The sequence below is a fragment of the Serinus canaria genome, chromosome Z (assembly GCF_022539315.1).
Source record: "Serinus canaria isolate serCan28SL12 chromosome Z, serCan2020, whole genome shotgun sequence".
NCBI lineage: Eukaryota > Metazoa > Chordata > Aves > Passeriformes > Fringillidae > Serinus > Serinus canaria.
The window spans coordinates 34,433,328-34,453,895 of NC_066343.1; the positions used below are offsets into that span (position 1 = coordinate 34,433,328).

The 20,568-nt window shown below is 39.9% G+C and overlaps 1 long non-coding RNA gene across 10 annotated transcripts in view; it reads right to left on the reverse strand.

Annotated features, from left to right (window-relative positions):
* Positions 1-20,568, reverse strand: part of LOC108962939 (uncharacterized) — an 82,593-nt gene that overhangs the window by 51,633 nt on the left and 10,392 nt on the right. For 7 of the 10 annotated variants that reach the window (XR_007780418.1, XR_007780419.1, XR_007780422.1 and 4 more), the window contains one exon: positions 19,878-20,005. This is a non-coding gene — a long non-coding RNA (uncharacterized LOC108962939). Of the gene's footprint in view, positions 1-10,967; positions 11,111-11,135; positions 12,817-15,057; positions 18,043-19,877; positions 20,006-20,568 lie in introns of those variants that run through there. The other 3 variants (XR_003945890.2, XR_003945887.2, XR_003945888.2) reach the window with 3 other exon arrangements.

The window sequence follows — 20,568 nt, forward strand, 5'->3', positions numbered from 1 at the left end:
CTGCCTTTCCCCCTCCGCCTGCTGAGAGATTAGCGATCAGACTGTAAATTCCCCAAGTACAGAAAGTAGTAAACCTCCCATCCCCTCCCCAAGAGGACTTGTATGCTGACAACAGCCTCATTCAATCTGACACCTGTTTCACTTTAAACAGGCCCCTATAAATAGAGTGAATGTAACCCTAGGTGGCATTGCAAAATATTATGGAAAACATGGCTTACAACCCTGAGAAAAAGGGGGAGTAGAGAGAGTGGGGGTGGGCAAAAAGACACTATCTACTATAAAAACCTGGCAGCTTCATGCAAGTGCTGTTGCTTTTAATTTAAATGCTCATTTCTTATTCTATTTTCAGATCCTCTCTGGGATTTTAGGAATGTTGAGACGTGCTGGTTATAAAGCCCTAAGTACAAAATGGTCACGGATGGCTGGAATGAGGCATGTTCTAATGGAAACAAATCACTTGTCAGTAAGCAGCCTTCAAACTTTTGAACAAAAGCTCAAAAGGGTCAGGGAAAAGACACTGTTTGTTGATTTAAAATGGCTGGATGCAGGTCATCAGGAAGGCATAGGCTTCAATATTGTTGAGGTAACTCTTCAGTTCTTTGAGTTTTAAACAAGGTTAAATACTTTGACGGCAACCACAAATGGAATGAGGAACTTAAATTAAACAGAAAGCTCACACATTATAGACTGAAGTGTGCATAATACCAAAATGTAAAGCACGTACACCACTGCAAAGCAGCCGCAGAATGGAGCTCAGCTGTGGGAACTGTATTTAGATACCTAGACATGACTGCTTGTGAGGGAGACTATGCTGTATCTACTGAAATTTAGAAGGGTGACCTGTAGATCCTATTCCTGTATATGCCTGTGATTCATTGGCATTTTATTTAGTTAAAACAGTGTAGCTCAGTCTTATAGTGATTTGATGATAAAGCCATATCCCAGTTCTGTTTATTAACCTTTCTGTCGGTTTTAAGCCTAAGTGAAATTCTTCAATGCAGTAGTTAATCTTTTTATATTTGCTTGCAAAACCCATAATGAGGTTCATGACCCCTAGAACAACTGTATTGAGGGATCAGGTCTTCTTTTTCCTGTGTAATATTTTGTGTTGCTCTGTGAAATGAAAAATGGTAGTGTATAATAAATTGAATAAGGTGAATGAATTACAGTCTTTGTGGAATATCATGGTGAATCTCCTAATTCTACCATGGCTTGGTTTCATTAGAAAATTAGGCTTCTGCAATCTTACTTTATAATCAGTCTGTCTGTCTGCTATTTGCCCTTGCAAGCAGCTTCTGAGCTTGTTCAGCCTTCAGCTGAATTTGGAGAGGGTTTGCAATAATTATATTTTGACTAGATTTGTGGAAACTGCTTTCTGTCTAAAAGAAGAGAGACAGTACCCCTGCAGAAGGGAAGGCAGATAAAGAAATTGTCAGCAGTCAACATGGGGCTCCGTGGAACAGTACACACAGTTTTGTGCATAAAGGAACACAGTGAGGACTGATAAGGCAGGTTTAGGCAGAGGTGACTGGGGAAAGAAATCTGAAGGGACAAAGGTTTGACCTCCATTAGTAACCAGGTTTCATTTCAGTGTTCATTGAATCCTTTCATTTTGATATGGAAAACAGCAGCAGGAGAAAAGGGAATGACTCTGTTGTAAAATGGTATCTGTGAGCTTCAAAGTGCAGGACAGTCTTTTGGTGTTTCTGAGGTTTACTCTGCTAAGTAAACATTATTCTACTTTCAAAGGGAAGAATCTGAAACATGTTCTTCACAGAGTTTAGACTTGCACAAAGGCACCGAATGACTCAGCAGCAACCAGGTACAGCATATAGACTTTTAGGTAGCTTAGAATTGTTTAACCATTTTGGTTGGAAAAGATCCTTAAGATCATCAAGCCCAAACATAACACTGCTAAGCCCACCAGTAGATCATGCCTCTAAGAACCACATCTACACATCTTTTAAATACCTACAGGGATGGTGGTGATTTAACCACGTCCTGGACAGCCAGTTCCAACTTTGATAGCCCTTCTGCTGTAGACATTTTTTCCCATATCCAATCCCCCCCCAAACTCAGGTGCAAGTTGAAGCTATTTCCTCTCAGCCTGCCACTGAAAATCTATGAAAGAGGCCAACCCACACCTTGCCACAACCTCCTGTTAGGCAGATGTAGACAGTATAAAGTCTCCCCTGAGCCTCCTTTTCTCCTGGCTAAACAACAGAGCTCTCTCAGCTCACAGGACTTGTGCTCCAGACCCTTCACCAACTCAATTGCCCTTCTGGACAATCTTCAGCATCTCAATGTTCTTCTTGTAGTGAGTGGTCCAAAATTGAACACAGGATTCAAGGTGTGGCCTCATTAGTGCTAAGTACAAGAGGACAATCACTGCCCAGGTCCAGGCCAATGTGGCCAGCAGCTTACACATATCTTCACCCACCATATGTCTAGCTATGCCACATTATCCTTCCTCAAGGCCCTCGAGCTCATACTGCTCCCCATTCCTGCTTTTTATGTTGCTCTTTGGGCACTTAAATTTTCATCTGTTACTATTGCAAGAGGAGAGCCTTGCCTATTCAAGCCCAGCAATCTCTTGCTGTCCACAAAGCCTGTTTTATGTGTTGCCATGACAAAGAAACCATCTTCCAAATGCCACTGGTTGGTTTGGTTTCACCAGAAATGAGGCTATGCTGCTGAAGAAGGATTGCAAAGTAGCCATTGGAGAGGTCCAGGTGGTCTGGACCAAAGCAGCCTGATACCTGAGCTGGCTTTGTTTGAAGTTAACTTGGGGTTGTCTATAGTATCCCTCTCTGTTCACCTGCCTTAGATATGGCAGCTGATAGTTAATGCTTTTTCATACTGCTCTTCTTTCCTGACCTATCCATCATGTGAAGGACACTCTGAAACCATGGGGAGGAGTAATCATGGGAGGCACTCCATGTTTTTTCTTCAGATGCTACCCTGCCTGGAGGAAAGCTTATTGACACCTTGGGTGTCTCAGCATTAATGCAGATGGGTTTCCAAACGCCTTATATTTTTATTAAAAATGGCATTACCCTTACCTACAGAGCATTGCTTCAGTCCTGCTGTACCCCTGAAACTCTGTGTTGAAGCCCAGTGATCCATAGTAGACTATTCTGGGTCCTGGGGTAGAGGAGGCATGAGGCAAGGTCTTGATTTGCTTCTACTACTCCGGTTAATTTGTATATAGGAGTGCAGCAGCACTAGGGAAATGCTAAAGGCTGGGATGGGAGGAAGGCAGATGTACTACTGCAAATTGCTGCTGTGTCTCCCAGCAGGACAAGCAGATTTCTCTTTGCCCAAATAAGCATCAGATAGGATAAAACACTTTTAGAAAACTTAAGCCTTGATACTACATTCATTTCTGGGACAGAATTATGCCTGCTGCTCATATGAATTGAATTTAACGTACTTGCGCACGCACACACACGGAGTTTTTGGGTTTTATCACATGGCTGCCAAAAATAACACTGAAACATGTAAGTTAAGCATGCTGTTAAAACACAATGGCACTTCATTACTGTTGAGGGCAGCTCAGGTTTCCTTCTGAGCATATCACCAGCAGGCAGTAATGGAGGAGTACAGAGGGCAAATGAGCAGTGCAACCTCATGGTATTTTATCCCAAATGTCAGGCATGGTCAGCCTTCCCGGGTGAGTTCCCCAGTGTATGGATTTAGCATCTTTAGGAATTATCTCTCATTGTGGTCAATTCAACATAGACATGGTAATATCAAAATGTCTGATTTGATAACTCTACTGGAGGGTTTTTATCCAAAATTACAGCAGTTGGCCTTATAAATAATTTCTCTTCAATCAACAGAGTCTCTCTTCCCTCTGTAACTCTTACTATCTTATTTTCATAACCTTCTACTTCTCTGACTTTCAATTAATACTTCATTTAGGTTCTTTACTTAGACACTGTAGGTGTAGCCTTTTGAAATTCTTCCCTAATGCGCTTTTAGTGCTGTCACTTCAATTAAGGGCATGGTAATGACTAACCTCTGCTCCTGTACCTCTGTTGCTATGTTGCATAATGACTTTTCAGAAGTTCTGAATTAATGCAGGTCACTTGATAATTTAGGACTATATGGCAATATAGTGCCTAGAAAAAAAATCCATTTGTAATCTGAAAAATCTTATGGGAGTGTTGCATAACTTGAGGAGTACATTAGCTCATTAACTAGAAGTCAGTAGTGTGAGAATGGGTAAACATGATTGCTATCACTAAAAAAAGAAAAAAAAAAATAAGGCTGTATTTCTTAAGTAGTGTTCTCACAATACAACATCATAGTAGCTCCAGGTAATGGTAGATGTTGCAAGGAAACCCTTCTGCTCTGGAGTCCTGTCACCTACTAATGCTCATACTACATGCTGGCACAGCACAACCTCTGTTCTGCGTTTCCTTGCTAAATGTGCCACGTATGGTCCTGCTGTATAAATTCTTGCTGTGCCATTTGCTCCATTCTGACCCATTCTACTCTCTATGCCACCCAGCAGCTGTCAACAGGAAAAGAAGAAAATTTAAATTACATGAGGTCACTAGCGAGTTGATATTTAGGAAGCAGATGGAAGAAAACACAGCAACTAATACCTATAAACTGTGAGTGCATTTTCTGTTTAGAATATAAGGGGGTTTCTGCACTGATAACAAGATACTTTTTTTTTTTTAGCTCATTATGTAATGACAATTCAAGATGAGATCATTATAGCAAGACCACAGCAGTTACCAGGGAGTGTCCTGAAGCACTGAGTTGCTGGCATGGTGGAGAATGTTGTTATGAAATTGTTTTAATTCTGGAATTCTACCCCACTTTTTGCTTATTTTAAGATTCATATGCAATGTCTTGAATGTCCATGTCCTGAATTATGCTTCTAGCAGATCTCCCCAGCTGGTCTGTCCAGTAACTGTTGGCTAGTAGTATCATGTTTCCGTGTTAAAACTTTAAAAATAATTTAATGATAGCTATGTTTAGTGACATCATATTAGCACCCATATGACTTGAGTCTCCCTTGCATTCTGCCTGAAACCATACAACAGCTGCATTGTGCCCATATCTGTCACATCACTTCAGGCACAATCAAATTTTTAGAAAGAGGGAATTATACTTTCACTGATTACTGCATCTCTCTCAGCTATATAGGCTCTAGATTCACTACACAGATCCTTGAGCCTTCTTCAGTCTTCATAAACCTTTGAAGAAAAAGCATTAGAAGTTTTCTAAAAGACAGTCTGTATGATTATATTTAATTATATTATTCCTTTTAGGGTGGAAAACAGAAATTTGGAGACAGAGGTTTTCTTCTTAAAATACTGTAAGGCCTTTATTGCCTCTCAAGTGCTCCAGGGCAATATTAATAGGTTTTTTCTATTAAGGAAGAGTAATGTTTTCAAAATAATAGTTGAAAGATCTTCTTCCCACTAGAAAGCTTTTGCACAGAGAATATCTATTGTTCAGGGACAATTATTTCTGGAAAACTTTGTCTCACTTGTCTTCTCTATCTACCTGCTTTGCTATTTTCATGCTGCTGTGATTTGCTATCACTTTGATGCTAGTAATTTTTTTATAGTAAGATGAAATGCAACATAGGTACTGGTCAGAATTTGCTCTTAGCTACATTGCTGACAATTCAGGGTAGGTTGGCCAATATCACTGACAGATGCAGTGATATTGGCCATGAACATAATTTTTTTGCCTTTTTCTATCATTCAGAGATTTCTTTTTGTCCATTTAAGAATATATTCTTTTCATTTTCCTGTGTAGAGAAATAGTGTTTCTCTTGGCCAACATCACGTTATTTTTCAATCAGTTAAGAAAAGTGCTTGCTGCAGATAACAGTGTGATCTCCTGATGTGGGTAGAAGTGTACTCTGTGTAAAATTGAGTGTGATACCTCATGTGTCTCTAAGTTGGCAGGTAAGGCGGATGTTTGTATGTCACAGGACAGCTAGTTCAGAGGATGCTGTGGAAAGTTTTACCATATCTTTACCATGAGAGAGATAGGAGAACTACTTTGCTCACTCTTGTTCCAGTTCAGGTATAAAGCTGTCATATTGTAGCCTTGAAGTCTGTGTAGCAAAGATGTCTGAGCAATGTCCACTCAGGGCCACGTATGATTTAGCTGTCCCTGGTGCCTCTCCTTTTGAAGTCCAGGTTGCAGAGTGATTTGCTAGGTAAATCTGGCTGTGCTGTCTGTTCCACCATGGAGAGCATGATTTTTTAAAGTCTGATTTGCATGACAGGCATACTTAAAAAGCCTGTCCTGAGGTCTCTGGTGGCAGGTGACAAAATTGAGGTATTAATAAAAAGAAGAGCTGATAATGCAACCTGTGTGATCAATCCTGTGCTGTGGTCTGCATCCTCAGAGGGATGAGCAGCAGGCTTCTAAGAAGGCTGTTTGGTCTGCCACAACTGGCTACTGGCTCCTTTTCCCATCTTGTTATAGAATTCATTCTGGTTAATAATTTGGTTAAAAACTATTTAAGTAGAACAGCCTGACATAGCTGGTCAGATACAGTATTGTGTCAGAAAGCCAAAAGATGCATTTGCTCCCAGTTTTCTGTCATGTTTTGTTACAGTCAGTGAATTGCCCATGCCTCCACTCAAAAGGAATCCATTGTTAGTCCTGCTTGCTAGGCAGACAAATTGCTTTGAGAAGAGGGTCTATTTCAGGGTGGTTTCTACAATGTCCAGATAGGCCATGGCCAAGACAGGAACCCCTATCCTGTGCGAGTATTTGTAGCACGTGTCACTATTACGGTGCAAAATGAACCAATGTGCCCTTGGATGATGACTCCCCTGCTCTCTGTAACCTGCAGTAGGTATGCTCATTAAAACCAGTTTTCATAGAAGAAATTGGGTCTTCAGAGGAGAGAGGGAAATGAGAGGGACAAGAAGATTGATGCTGTTGCCCGAGTTAATAGCAGTTAACCTGGAGTTAACCTGGAAATATGATGAGATGTGGGATGTGGGGCAGAGCCTGGTTTGAGAGCAAAGGCACAGTGTTTGCTACTGACTTAACATACAGCAGCAATTCTGTGAAGTGGCTCAAATAAAGACCCCAAATGTTTTGCCTGTCCTACATACCCATGGCAATTCCAAGCACAGTTATCTGGGCTGAGCTACGAGGGCTTAGGGATCATCATGTGTCGGGGCTTTTCACTCTTCCCAGTTTGTGACTGACCATGAACACAGAAGAGATTTCTTCTCTTGCTGGAATTGAACAATCCATGCCTTGATCCCAAGCCTCATGGGAGAACATTGGAAAGCAGATAATGAATCTGGTTTTCCTCTTGTTTACTGAGTTGTAGATGTAAAGAAATTCAGCTGCAACTGGAGATGGAATATTGCAAAAATTCTGTTAGTGAGAAGAAAATAAGGCTCTTCAGTTTAAGGAAAAAGAAAAGCTGAGCAACTTCATGGGATCATTTGTTCAGTTGCTTTCAAAAATGTGAAATACGTTCAAGAGAAGAGTGAAGAAAATATTTGAATAATATTAGCACTTTATTTCATAGCTACCTTGTTCTCTTGTTGATCCTTCACTAGAACTAAAACTTGGGGAACTGATGGAGTTCAGAAAGTAGTAATGAAAATCTCCAATGGGATGCTGTCATTTGCTTTACTAGGAAAGTGGTTGTGGCTGATGTATACAAAGTGCTCTAAAAGAACCCATTAGCATTATGGATGGAAATGAGATACTAAATCACATGATTAAGATGATTAAATTACCAGATGAAACAAAAACTAAGGTATGTCATATATTAGAAGGTAAAGTGGAGAGGTGAGGATTTAGTCACATTTATTAACTTTAACAGAATCACTTCATTACATACCTTAGTTTTTACAGGCAATGATTCCAAAAATGTAGGTTAAAAAAAGATTCTTTTAATGCTTTGCATAATGGTGATATAGGGCATCAAAGTTAGCATGAGGCACTAGTGAAAAAAGATTAGATGTATCCAAACCAACTGAAGCAGGCATTTGAGTTCCATAAAGCAAAAGGACACTGCTGGCATTTACCTGCATTTGTCAGTTCTGGCCCTCTGACTGATACTACATGAGTAATTTCACACAATAAGAAAAATCAGATATTTTAGTTACTTCACTCATTCACCTGTGTCATCGTTTGAGCTTGGCGCAATGCTAGTCCCTCTACGAGATCACTTCCTTCCCTGGCACTCACTGTGAGATGTGATCAGAGACAGAGCAGAGCAGGCTCTAACTTGAGGTTGAAAGGAAAAAAAACTTTATTAACTTAAAACTACAAAGAAAAACACACAAAACACATAGAACTCAAGATGAAAACTTTCTAAATTTCTTCTTCCTCCCTCCACCTAGATTTCTAATTCTATTACTACCAAATCCACTTTTTAGATAATCAGTTCTTAATTCTTCGAGAAGACAGAAGTCTCTCTTGTACTACAGACTTCTCTAGGAAACAGTCAAAACTTCTCGTGTTTCCATGTCACGTGTGGCACTGCCCGGAGAACATTTTGCTATCGTGACTTCTTCTTTCCATGTCCAGTGCTCTCACCACTGCACATGGACCAGAGCTGTTTCTAAGGTTTTTCTCTTTAAGGATACTTTGTCCAGTTCTAAAAAGAGCACAGTCCTTCTCTTTTTGGGACACCTGTCCCCCCTAAATTTCACTCTCTGGGGCCGAGGGGTCTCTTGAACAGAGATCATCTTCTTCTTTCTCTTCTTCGAAGATGGAGGGCACCACCACCACCCTCCTCACCCGTCGTCTCTGTTCACACTCCTCCACATCACTGCACTCTCCTGGCTCTGAGCCATCGCCTCCCCCTAGAACGCAGTCTCTGTGTCACAGGAACACCAGTGGTTCTGCTGTGGCTATACAAGAAAAGTCCAGCCAAAGGCCACTCCATCATCTCCTCCCACCAAGGATTCTTCTCAACATCTCTCAATCTCATCAACTTCAGGAGGAATCAGCATTTGCAAGGTTTCCATCCTCCCCAGAAGGGTTAAAAGTCTCAGGCTCTGCCGGTTTGCTTCATGAACTCCCACGCCTGGCTGCCCTGCTGGGCACTCCCCCTTTTCTTTCACGCTTGGCTGTGCTATCACAGGTACCGGCTCTGGCTCTCTCTCTCTCTCCAGGGGTGGGGGGGGAATGGGGGATGGCTGCCCAAAGCCCTTGCAATGTTCTCCTCCACCCTTGGGCCCAGGCCTGGCCTACCTCTCTCCGGCCGCATGGCTCCCCTCCCCCCCTGCCCAGCTCGGAGCTGGGCAGGGAGGGTTGAGGGTCTGCTCAGTCCCAAAGCGGAACTCAAAAGGAAATTGCCCTGGGAGTTCACAGCTTTTAACTCTCTGTGTTCTCAGAGGCGTATCCATGCCCTCAGTGGACAAGCTAGGTGCTAATATTAAAATCTGAACATCGATTGGCTTGACCACACCATCACAAAAAACTTCATTTCCTTTCAAACTACGACAACCTGATTTGCCTGTGCAGCTGTAGGTACCTTGCCAATTCTCTGAGCAGCATTTCTAGATAAGTAACACTCAGAGCAGAAACTCCTAAAATGTGGCAGCATATGTGAAACAGAGCAAAGGACTGACTTTCTGTAGCTGCACTATCCAACCAAGTATTGTTTCATGGCTTTATAGGATCACCTACAGACTTCTTCCCTCATATTTGAAGACAGGTTACTTCATGAAATAGGATACTAGGGATTGTGCATGTATCCAAAAGCAACATAAATGCATTGCAGATTGGTTTTGCTGTTTCAGAAAGCATGTTCACATACACAGTCTTGAAAGAAGGTGGGAGCAAAGCCAGTGTAGAATTAACCACACTGAATAACTTGCACATTTTCAATGAAGTCTTTCATGTATTCTCTGCTTTTCAAAAGTGAACAAGGGCCAAAACCAGCCACATCACTTGGATTTGCTATAATGAACTCCTGCTTCTCTGCAGGCTGAATCTAAGCCACTATCCTACACTTACCACATCATAAGAAACCACTAACCCTAACCATGAGACCAGTACATTCATGTCTCTACAATGTGTTCGTTACACTCACATTAATAAATGAATATAATGTTACAATGCCTGTGCCATTAAACAACACCTGTTCCATACAATGGAAACAAGGCACCCTGTCATTAAATATATTATCTTCTTAACAAAGAACTGCACAACTGTTTGGCTAGAACTGTGAAGCAAATGGTCTATTTACATATGAAAAGAAATTTGTGTACATTTGATGAATGACAGAATAATTGCTATATATGGCAAGGAAAATGGAAGTAAAATATTTTGTATACTCATTACTGCTATTGCAAGTAAGTTGGAAAGGCCTTGACGTAGCTGTGAAAGTACCTTTCTTGACCAAGGCAAAGCTTACATGGGCTGCTGGCAGCATCACAAGGATAAGCTTTAATTCTAGGAATCTTAGCCGGAAAAGGTCTGGTACAATGTGTTCAAATCATCCCCTAGAAACACACATAAAATTGGTTTTGTCCACTTGATTTCACAGCTCTGAGATGTGGGTCTTCCACCACTGCACTTAGAAGTCTGGTCTGGATTTAAATAAATTCCTGAGTGTGAATTTTTTCCCCCTCTTTTTATTTAGTGAGCATTCTTCTTTTTTCTTGTTATTCTCACTATAACTTTTAAACCACTCACAATTATGGGTCTAGGCCCAAGAGAGGCAACCCCAGCCCTAAACATCTCTGGTAGTAGTGGTGGAAAGGTTAAAGGGGTAAATCAGCCCCAAACTGGGTTCTACACCTCCATCAACAAGCTGCAGGGTAGGGAAAGAGATGTGATCAATGGCTTTTAGACAAGACGCTAGATAAAGACAAGGGAAAATGATAATTTTCTACTTCAGTCACCTCTGCTACACACACATCCAGGCACATACACAAACGGGAGAGACTTTTCATTGCAAATCTCCCTTGAAATTGCTGCTGTCAGCAGTTATCTGGAGCTAAATACTAGGCACAAGAGTAAAGATGCTAGCCTTGCTGCAATCCAAATCTTACTGACCTGGTAGGAGGGGGAGATGGCAGCTTTGGTGCAATGCATCAGTGAAACCGTGAGAAATAGCAGGTGAAGAGAAGGACCTAGATGGCTGGGGAAGAACAGTAGGTTCTTGATTTAGGAATATCCATGTTTAGAAGTGTTGATCTGATATGCAGAAATACTAAACCCTCACAGCAGAAACTGATGGCAGTGAGAATCATATTTGGCAAATACAGAGTGCTCTTGAGTACTGAGAATTGGAGCTGGCAACTCCACTGGCCATACAAATTAACTTACAGTATAGACAAATTTAACTTTTTTCTCACTGAAACTCATTTTTTGTGCATCTAAAAATGCTACTAATAACATCACACTTTTAGTAAATGTATTCAAGTTTATTTAAAGGGAAAAAAAAACAAAACAGGAAACAATGTGAACATATTATTATGTAGAAGCCAGATAAAACCCTGAGAAAAAGAAAATTTCTCTTTTGCTTGTAGGGTTTGAAAGCATGCAGCAAATGATACCTGAGATCTCATGCTGAATGAGTAGGACAAACATAAGTATTGAGTAATTGCCCATTCACTGAAAGAAGGCAAGGTTCCAGCAGAACATCTGACCATATTTTATATTATTTACTTGTCTATAGGTATGAAGTGTGTAACTGAACTTGGCCATGTGGTCTGAGCTTGGAGAGCATGGTGGGGGGGCTCAATTAAGAGGCAGAGAAAAACCTTAATCCCATTGCTTAATTTGCACAGGTTCAAGGGCTTGATTTTGTGAGTCTAATCATTCTTTTCACAGTTTTCTTCTCCAGCGCAGTTCATGGGTATGGAAAACAACATGAACACTTTCTGAAAGACGGCTGGCACAGCTGGTTCCTCAGCACACGTGACCACAAACCGAACCTCATACTGTCAGCCTAATCTTTGCTTTAGTTTGTTTATATTAGTAACCCATCAAAATGTGTCAGTGTATACCAACCTCTGCTTCCATAAACACTTTTTCCCTCTTGTAGCTGATTTTTTTATATGCATAGCATGTTGCAAGCTGCGTAAATATCAAGCTCCTTGTGGTACATAAGCATACCCAGGAAATAGTGATTGCCTGGTAAAGCATTTTAGGCTGGCAACTTGGGAGCTCTGTAATGAGATCTTGCACAATGTTTGTTCACTCTTAGAAGATCAGAACGTTCCTTGCCAAACCCTCAACCTTTAAGTGGAAATAGGACATATTGCCCTTCCAAGAAGATACAAATAGGATGGCACAACTCTTCTGACATGGGCAGAGGCAAAGAGACCTAAAAGAAGCAGGTATTTTCATCTAATAAGAAGTGTAACCACAATTTTTCTCTTTTTACTGACTCTTGCCTGGAGGTTTGTGCATTTGTGTTTTGAAACATAATGCATAGCAACCATGTGTGGTAAAGCAAGAAAACCTACCACTATTAGAGCTTTCATACCTGTTGAGTAGAACTACAGCTCATAATAATGTGATTTGATCTATTTTCAGTTCCTCACCTTATTTTTATCAAAGTACAGTTTCTCACAATCACAATGAAAAATCTGTTATTTAAAAACATAGCATTTTTATCAAAACTAGGAATTGTAGTATACCAGACAAATGCCCTAAATATTAGAAACTATTGAACGAACTTTTTTTTTCTTGATGTTTTATTTCTATCTCCATTTATCTTTTCAAGAATATTGACAGTGGATAAAGCTAGTAATGGAACAAAAGAGAAGGGCAGCTATTCTTCCTTCTTAGATTATCCCCAAATTCTGATTATCACATGATTTGTTGAAGCCAGTGACCCTAGGAAAAAAAAAAGAGGCAAAAGAAAGATTTTTTTTTGAAAGAATAATAAAAAAAGTAATTTTTTAAACTGTCAAATGATAAATTGGCCCATTGGATTTTTCAGAAGTGCCTCAGGTCCATTTTGGAACAATAAAGTTTTAGTATATGGTCATGGATTAAGTAATGTTACATTGCGTTGAGATTAGTATCAGAATCAGTATACTATGTAAACTGAACTCCCACTGGCATTTATGTGTGCTTGTCACTGTCAAGAATAATAATAATTTGAAAGAAGGAAGTATTCAGTAACTGGCTTAACTTTAAATGAGATCCACTGCCAGAAAAATTTACCAGGATTATAGTTTCTCCTGAAAATGTTATTCTTCTTTTCTACTCTCAGTTAAACAAACTTTGTGGACCTAGTGAAAATCCTTGGTTTTATTCAGTGGAAAAAGGGTTGGGTATTTTTTTTAACAATAGAAAACATTGTGTTTATTTCTTTAGATCAATGCAGAGATGCAATATCACAAAGTAAGAAAACTCTTGTTGCTTTCTGTCATCTTTGGCCAGTTTTGCCTTAAGCGCACAATTATTAGGAGGTGATGAGGTAAATGTTAGTAAACAAATTAACAGAAAGGATGTTAATCCTAAAATATGCCAAGGAGGCCAGCTAGAGCACAGAAGAGGCATTTTTGTCCTACTTCTACTCAGGCCAGTCAAAACTGAAATCCCAAGATATACATAGTGTAATATCAGATATGCTCAATGCATAGCATGGTCATAGCGCAGTAAGACAGCAGATGTTCTGACAGACAGCCTTCAGCTGAGGTTGTCAGAAATTTATGTGGCATCAAAGCATCCGCATCTCACCAGATGTCCTACTCCATGAGCCAGATAGGCACCTACAAGCTGGCTCCCTGGCTGGCTTTTTCTCTGGGGCCCCAAGCAAAAGACAAAGCTGATTAGCTTGAGATCCAAGCAGAATAGAGTACTAAGCAGAACTGATAAATTAAACTCATTTACATTCTTCCTGTAAAGATTCTTTCTTGAAAAGAAAAAGTTTCAGATGTGTCGTCTACTCCAGACATATTTTTACACGTTTCCCCCCCCTTCTTCCCCCCTGCCCCAGTTTAGGCTTTCTGTTGAAGAAGAGGTATGTAGCTGGAAAAAGCTAGATCTAGACTTTGAATTACAGTGCATAATGTTGCTTTCGCAAGCAATAAAGACCAGGCACACCAAATTTGGAATGGAAACGACAGCGTGTTTCAACCTCTTACGACTCTTACCCAGCAACAGCCCACTTACAAGGCTGGCAGAAGGGAACACAGAGGATGACTGCTTTAGAGCAGCATGCACGTGTCTGTCATTTGTAGAAAGTTATGTGTCTTATGTGGCATTGTCATGTACTATATTTTTCAGTCTTTCTCCCCTGTCATTTTTTTTACTTGAAAAGGCAGATGACTATTTACTTCATTTTTTACATTGTACGGATGTAGTTTCTTTTCCCCTCCTGTTTCTCAAGGTTATTTAAATAAGATTCTAGTGATTCTAACAGACATGAGAGATGTGATATTGAAAACCCTGACAGTGAAGTCCTGCGTTAGCTTCATTTGTGAAACGATGACACAACAATGTTTTACACAGGCTGCAGCCAGCCGACCTTCTGAACAGGTCAAGGGCAGGTTCTATTCATTTGAAATTAATTCCGTTTTTCTTGTTTATTTCCTTTTGAACTCTCTTCTAAAGCTGTTTCATGCTTCTGATGCTAATGATGATAATGATGGCACTATTTGTATTACCCTGATACCACAAGCATGTCTCGGTAGGGCATATGTTGTACTCTAGCAATTAAAATGCCAGTCGCTAATGACCAAAGATAGCCTAGTGCACTAGCTAGTACTTTTAAAAGTATGTGTTAATTAGATTAATGAGATCATTTAACAAAATGTAGCCACAAATAAAATTCATAAAAACATAAGAATTTCCTTAGCGCCCCCCCCACCCCATACTAATGCGCATATACGTACTTTTGTATTCATACAGTTCCTAGTGATGCACTGATTCTTCCAGAGGGCACAGTGGTGGGATAATTGCTTAGATATCTATTTTCAGTTCCAGTAAAGGACAGCCTGTCTCTTTAAGTGTGGCAAGTAAACAGCTTTGAAAGATTTTCATCTATATTTTTAAAAAAATCATTTATTAGGTTTTTCAACTAAGGAATTAAAAATCCTGACTGTTTTACTGTCAGCTTAAAAAGGGCTGGGAAAGCTGCAAATAGTATGTGCTGTAAATCTGTGCCATAGCAGAAAAAATCAGAAGAGTAAAGAGTAATGATTAAACATTTAATCAGAAGCATTATACTTTGTTGTGTTCTCATTGTAGCTGCAGGAAAAGATGCTGTAACAGATCTTTAAATAGAAAACCTGAGGCTAAATTCTACTTCATCCATCAAAAGCAGCTGCTAGGAGATGACCTAATTTTAGTGGCTTATCAATTCCTTAGTGCTTGTTGGTTGATGTAACTTTGATCCTCTGATGCTAGATGACTTTTGTGCTGAATATAGCTAGAATTTAATGTGAATCTTTTGGATGGCTGCCCAGCCAAGCTGCATAATCCAAACAAAGAGAGCGAGCAGTACATGATTCAAGCTACTCACGTGTACAATAATACAAATATATGTATCCTGATTCCTTTGGGCAATCAGCTCCATGTCACCAAGCACATATTTCAAACACAATGTCCTTGTGGGGTTTTTTTGGTCTGATTTTTTTTTTTTTTTTTTTGTTTCTGTTTTTGTAGGTTTTTTCCCAAACAATGCTCTGCTTTTCATTGGAGAAACAACACAAGATGCAGTGAGACTCAGCTGCTGCCAAGAAATAATGATAGAGTCAATAATTGCAGGACGTTTTTAATGAATGTTTTCCAAGCAAATCATTGCCATTTCAAAGGGCTGTTATTTCTATTTATATAGAGATTAGCCTACACGTTATCAAGGAAAGGGAATAGTGATTTTTTTTAATCATTAGTTTTTGTAGCATTTTTAACTGTTTTTTTTTTTTTAATAACAGAGAATATCTTTGTCTTTCTTTCTAGCTTACCCTTTATCTGGACTTGTTTTCCTTTTCCTTTCTCTCCTTCTCTTTTTGGCTCTTCACTAAAACCATCTGTGACACACATGCAAGTTGATGGGTGTGTGAGCAATGCTTCACACATATTTACTTGCCCTACTTGGCATTATTTGCTAGTCATTAAAGATTATGCAGGAGTTTTTCATGTTCCTTTTTTTTTATTCTCTTAGCAAATTAAGATAGAAATAAGAGTGTGGTCAGGCTATTGGACAGATTTTTTTTTCCTTTTTTTTTCTTTTATTTCTTGGAGAGACTGTGTCTAGAGTTTAGACTGGGGAGGATTTAGACTGGGAGGATTAGACTGGAAGGATTTCTGGGTTTTCTTCCTGGCACTGACAATCATGCATTGTGTGAGCTTGAGCCAGTCACTTAGGGCCTGTTTTTCACACTCCAGTTGAAATAAATGGAAACTGCATGTGCTCAGCACCTCTGCAAACCAGGTCATTTATCTCTTCTCCTTTCATTTATGCACTGATAAATATAACAATCTTTGCCTTTGCATATGCAAACTGGATAGAAGGATACAAATATAGGCAGTTAAACATGCAAATCCCTCATTTTGATGCACAACCATCCATTTCATACAACCAGGGATTTCTACATTTGCCTTGGGTCCTCTTTGAAAAAATGGACCATAAATAACAAAATCTACTTGTCAGGGAGGCACAACTGAAATCAATATGTTTCTGTAGCTTCTTTTCTGTATTTTCACTTCTGTTAAAAATACTATTAGCTAAAATAATCATTTTAGCCTACTTTATTACTAGATTAAACCATGTTGTCAATGTGCAAGTGCCTTGGGCATTACATGCTAATTGTAGATTATTACACAAGACTCAGTGTTAGCTGTTTGACACAGTTTGGGATTCTTAGGTGGGCTTAATTATCATTCCATGGTACCTGCATTTCATCAGTGATAGTAAGGATGTCCAAGTGCTATGCAGCAACTCAGGATTGCCCCAGTGAAACGCCTATAGTGTCTCAGTATGCCCTCTAGACATATGGTAAGGGCAAAATCTGGTACAAAAAGCAGGAGAAAGTTTGTAATAAGCAGTCAGATTGACCTCCATTTTCACTCTGCCTACTACTGCTCAAAAAAAAAAAAAAAAAAATGGAAGCCAGAAGCACTGAGGTCCTTCTTGCAGTCTTGCCCACCAGCCTCAATGCAATTCTGATGCTTTAAAATGATTAAATTTTGGTGAACATGGCATTTAAAAAATATATATAATATCCTCAGCTTTGTTGTGAAAAAAAGTTTAAATGCTTATGTTTATCCCAAGGTCTCACAAAGATACAAGGGGATACCCTACCTGGGGATGGGCTTCATATCTGGATCCTGTTTGGCTGGGACAATTCTCCTGTCTATACACCCTTATTAGCCACTTTCCCTGGAATCCCACAATGCTCCCTTTGCCATGGGATGGACAAGTCCTGCTGCAACTGAAATGCAGATGGATGCTCGTACATCCTAGAGGAAGCCTTTTTGCCCAAGGTGTTGTGTGTTCACGTCTCTGGTGCCTGCATCGGTCACAGGCTGGGGAAATGCTTGAATTTTCCTTGCAGAAGGTACACATCTCTAGTGATGGCATAGACAGAGTGCATACACATGCATACACAGAGTGCATGCAACCCTCAGCTTCATTTCAGTCTACAGGAACTGTCCTGGCCAAAAGACTGGCCATGCTTGTGGCAGAAAAAAGCTGAGTGCACAACTGTTGTGTTACCGCCCTAGCCTTCCGCATGTGCCACTCAGCTTCCCAAACTGAACCTGATAATTACAGAGTTGTGTGTAACCATGAGTTTACCAGGAGCCCTCAGTGAAATTGGGCCAGTTTAAACATCTATGACCCAATTTTGCTCTCACTGGACTGCACCGATTATTAACGTCAATGGAAATAATCTTAGATGCTCTATAAGTGTCAGAGAACAAACAGCTGCTGTCTCTAGAAAGGAACTATATATTTTGAGAATGGGGCTGGCAGCCAGGCATTCCAGACTCCTCATGCTGGCCTTGGGCAGATTCTGTATTCTTGCTGCCTTGTCACCCCCACGTAGCACAGACAGAATTGTTTTGCCTTCCTTCGTTGTGGATGTGTGTGAAGACTAAATAAATAACCTGAAAATTATAAGCATTAAAGTCACTATAACTTTACACAAAAAACAGTAGCCTCTTGCTTCTAATCAGTCCCCTGGCTTCTGATGTTTTGGTTAAAAATTTATGCTGGTCAGATGTTTTTTGTTGCATTTACATCTCTGTACTTCGTTGAAGAGTTTGTCCTTGTTAGTAACTAAGAAAGCTCCTACCTCATGTTCTAAAGATTAATTTAATACTTCATGGCAGTGAGTCAATATTGCAAAAAGCTGGGCTTTACAACTGTCAGGACTGTGTGAGCAATTTCGGCTAATAGTGAAAGTGCCCTCCTTGCAGGGTGAGCTGCTAAGCAGCATCTCCAACTGGCCCGGTTTCCTGATTTACAGAGGAAGCCAGCTGAGGCAAGGATGGGCTGAGAACCCAGATGCATCTCATTGACCTGGATGTGGCAGCTGTACTCTTCCACCTCTTCCACCTGTACATAACCCACATTCTGGATATCTCTGGATGTGGGTTAACCTATCTGCTGAATATCCCTGTGCATTTTTCAACCCACTTGCTAAGTTTATGAAAACAATGCAAATGAGGCTGCAGTACTGTATATTACCTGGGTGAAAACAGGCTTTTAGATCCAGGAGTGTCATAGTTATGAGACCAGATGCAATCAAACGTGTGAAATGACCCTGAAATGTTCTTAGGAGGCCAACTTGTTCTACCAGCATGCTTGAACTTTTACATTTCATCAGTGTGAAAGCCAGTTTAGACATGAATTACTTGTTATAGAGACATCATCACTGAGTGTTGCTAAATGATCACAAATGAGCAGTCAGCAATTTTAAAGCACTCAAATTCTGAAATGTTTATTTAATGGAACTGATATCCTAACTAATGCTTGCTACAGGTCTAGTGAAAAAATGCAAATACAAAATCAAATAATAAAGATACATACTAAATTCTACCCGGCTTTTAGATTTTTATGCTTATTTTCACTTTACCCATAAAGTGCCATTTACAAAAGCTCATCTTTATAAACACTTGTGCTTTGTACCACTGTAGTTACTGTGGTGTGCTAAAACTGAAAACTGTTTCCCTGTCCAAAACACTATTCATTATTGCAATCAGACATTTGTGCATGGAACAGCAGCATAAAATACTAATCTGCCTTTCCACAAGTGAACAGAGACTTTAGGACATTTCAGCAGCTTCTGAGGAAAAGACATATTCAAGAACCTTCTGGACCCAATCCTGTGCCACATGCAGGGAAGTTGGACCAGGTGACCCACTGTGGTCCCTTCTCACCTGACCCATTCTGTGACTCTCTGATATGTGAATAAAGTACCAAACACTGATGAAAAGTGTGCAGTCTCTGTGCCAGTAGTCCATAAAATTCCCCCTGTCAAACTAAATTTTTGGGAAATACTTTGAGTAAAAAATGTTGTGGTAGTCAAAAAGGGGACTCCAAGAAACACCTGAACTGCAACACATGAAACACTGGAGACAAAGTGTTGGTGATGATTTTGACTTAACTGGAACTTTAGAAGCAAATTAATTCATGGCTTTTGCTGTAAATGGTGTAACAAATGTCATCAGCACTGATTTGAGCCAAAAACCTAGACCCTGTGGTTCTTCCTACTGCAATGGAGTGAAATCAAGAAGGGGCAATTGTGTCCTTCAAGAGCCAAAAGAGCTCTGGAGGCACCTGACTGAGGCTGTGAGACCTCTGGACAGGCACATCAAAGTTATGCCTCAGTTTGTTATTCTGTACAGGTTCACACATGATAACCATGTGTGAACATGGTTAACCATGTGATACAAGGAGTGAGCCTAGGTCTTCTAAGGTAATGCACCAGTTTCCTTACCTTTGTCTGATGTTCCAAGGCACAGAAGAAAATGGGAATCAAGAAATCTGTGAATCTGCTATAGCCAGTGTGACTCAGACAACTGTGAATTCTTCTGCTGTCCTGGTGATATGCTGTGTAAAAAACCCCTAAAAATTAACAGTGTTGGAATTACGAGGGTTGTAACAGAGGTAGTTATCAGGTCTAGGTTTTCAAAACTATTTTCTTTAATTTAGGTTTTTATTTTCTTGCCACTTGAGAAAATTCAGGACACAAGACCTGTGTTATTTAAGAATGCTCAGTGACTTCTTTGGAAGAAAGACCCAGACTGTGCTACATTACCATCAATGGAAATGTGAGTTTGGAGCGTAATTCTTTTGCAGCAGGAGAGATTAGAGAATATTGTGAATATCATTTCAATATATATACTGAATTTCCCAAGGGTATCTCATCAACAACAACTTCAAAGTTACTTTTATGCCACTTCCACTCAGCTGACAAGAACACTTGACATTTTGAGAAGGTTTAGAATAGAAAACATTAGCAGTTCGTGTTGATCATGCAACTCATTGGCAAAAACACTACTGTTTAAATATCATGTTCAGTCATCGCTGGATTGCAATCTAATGAGCGTAAAAGATGAGTACTTCTCAAAAGTGACTTGTTCTGTAACTTGTTCTGTAAACTTGTAAAATGAAAACTGTGGACTTTA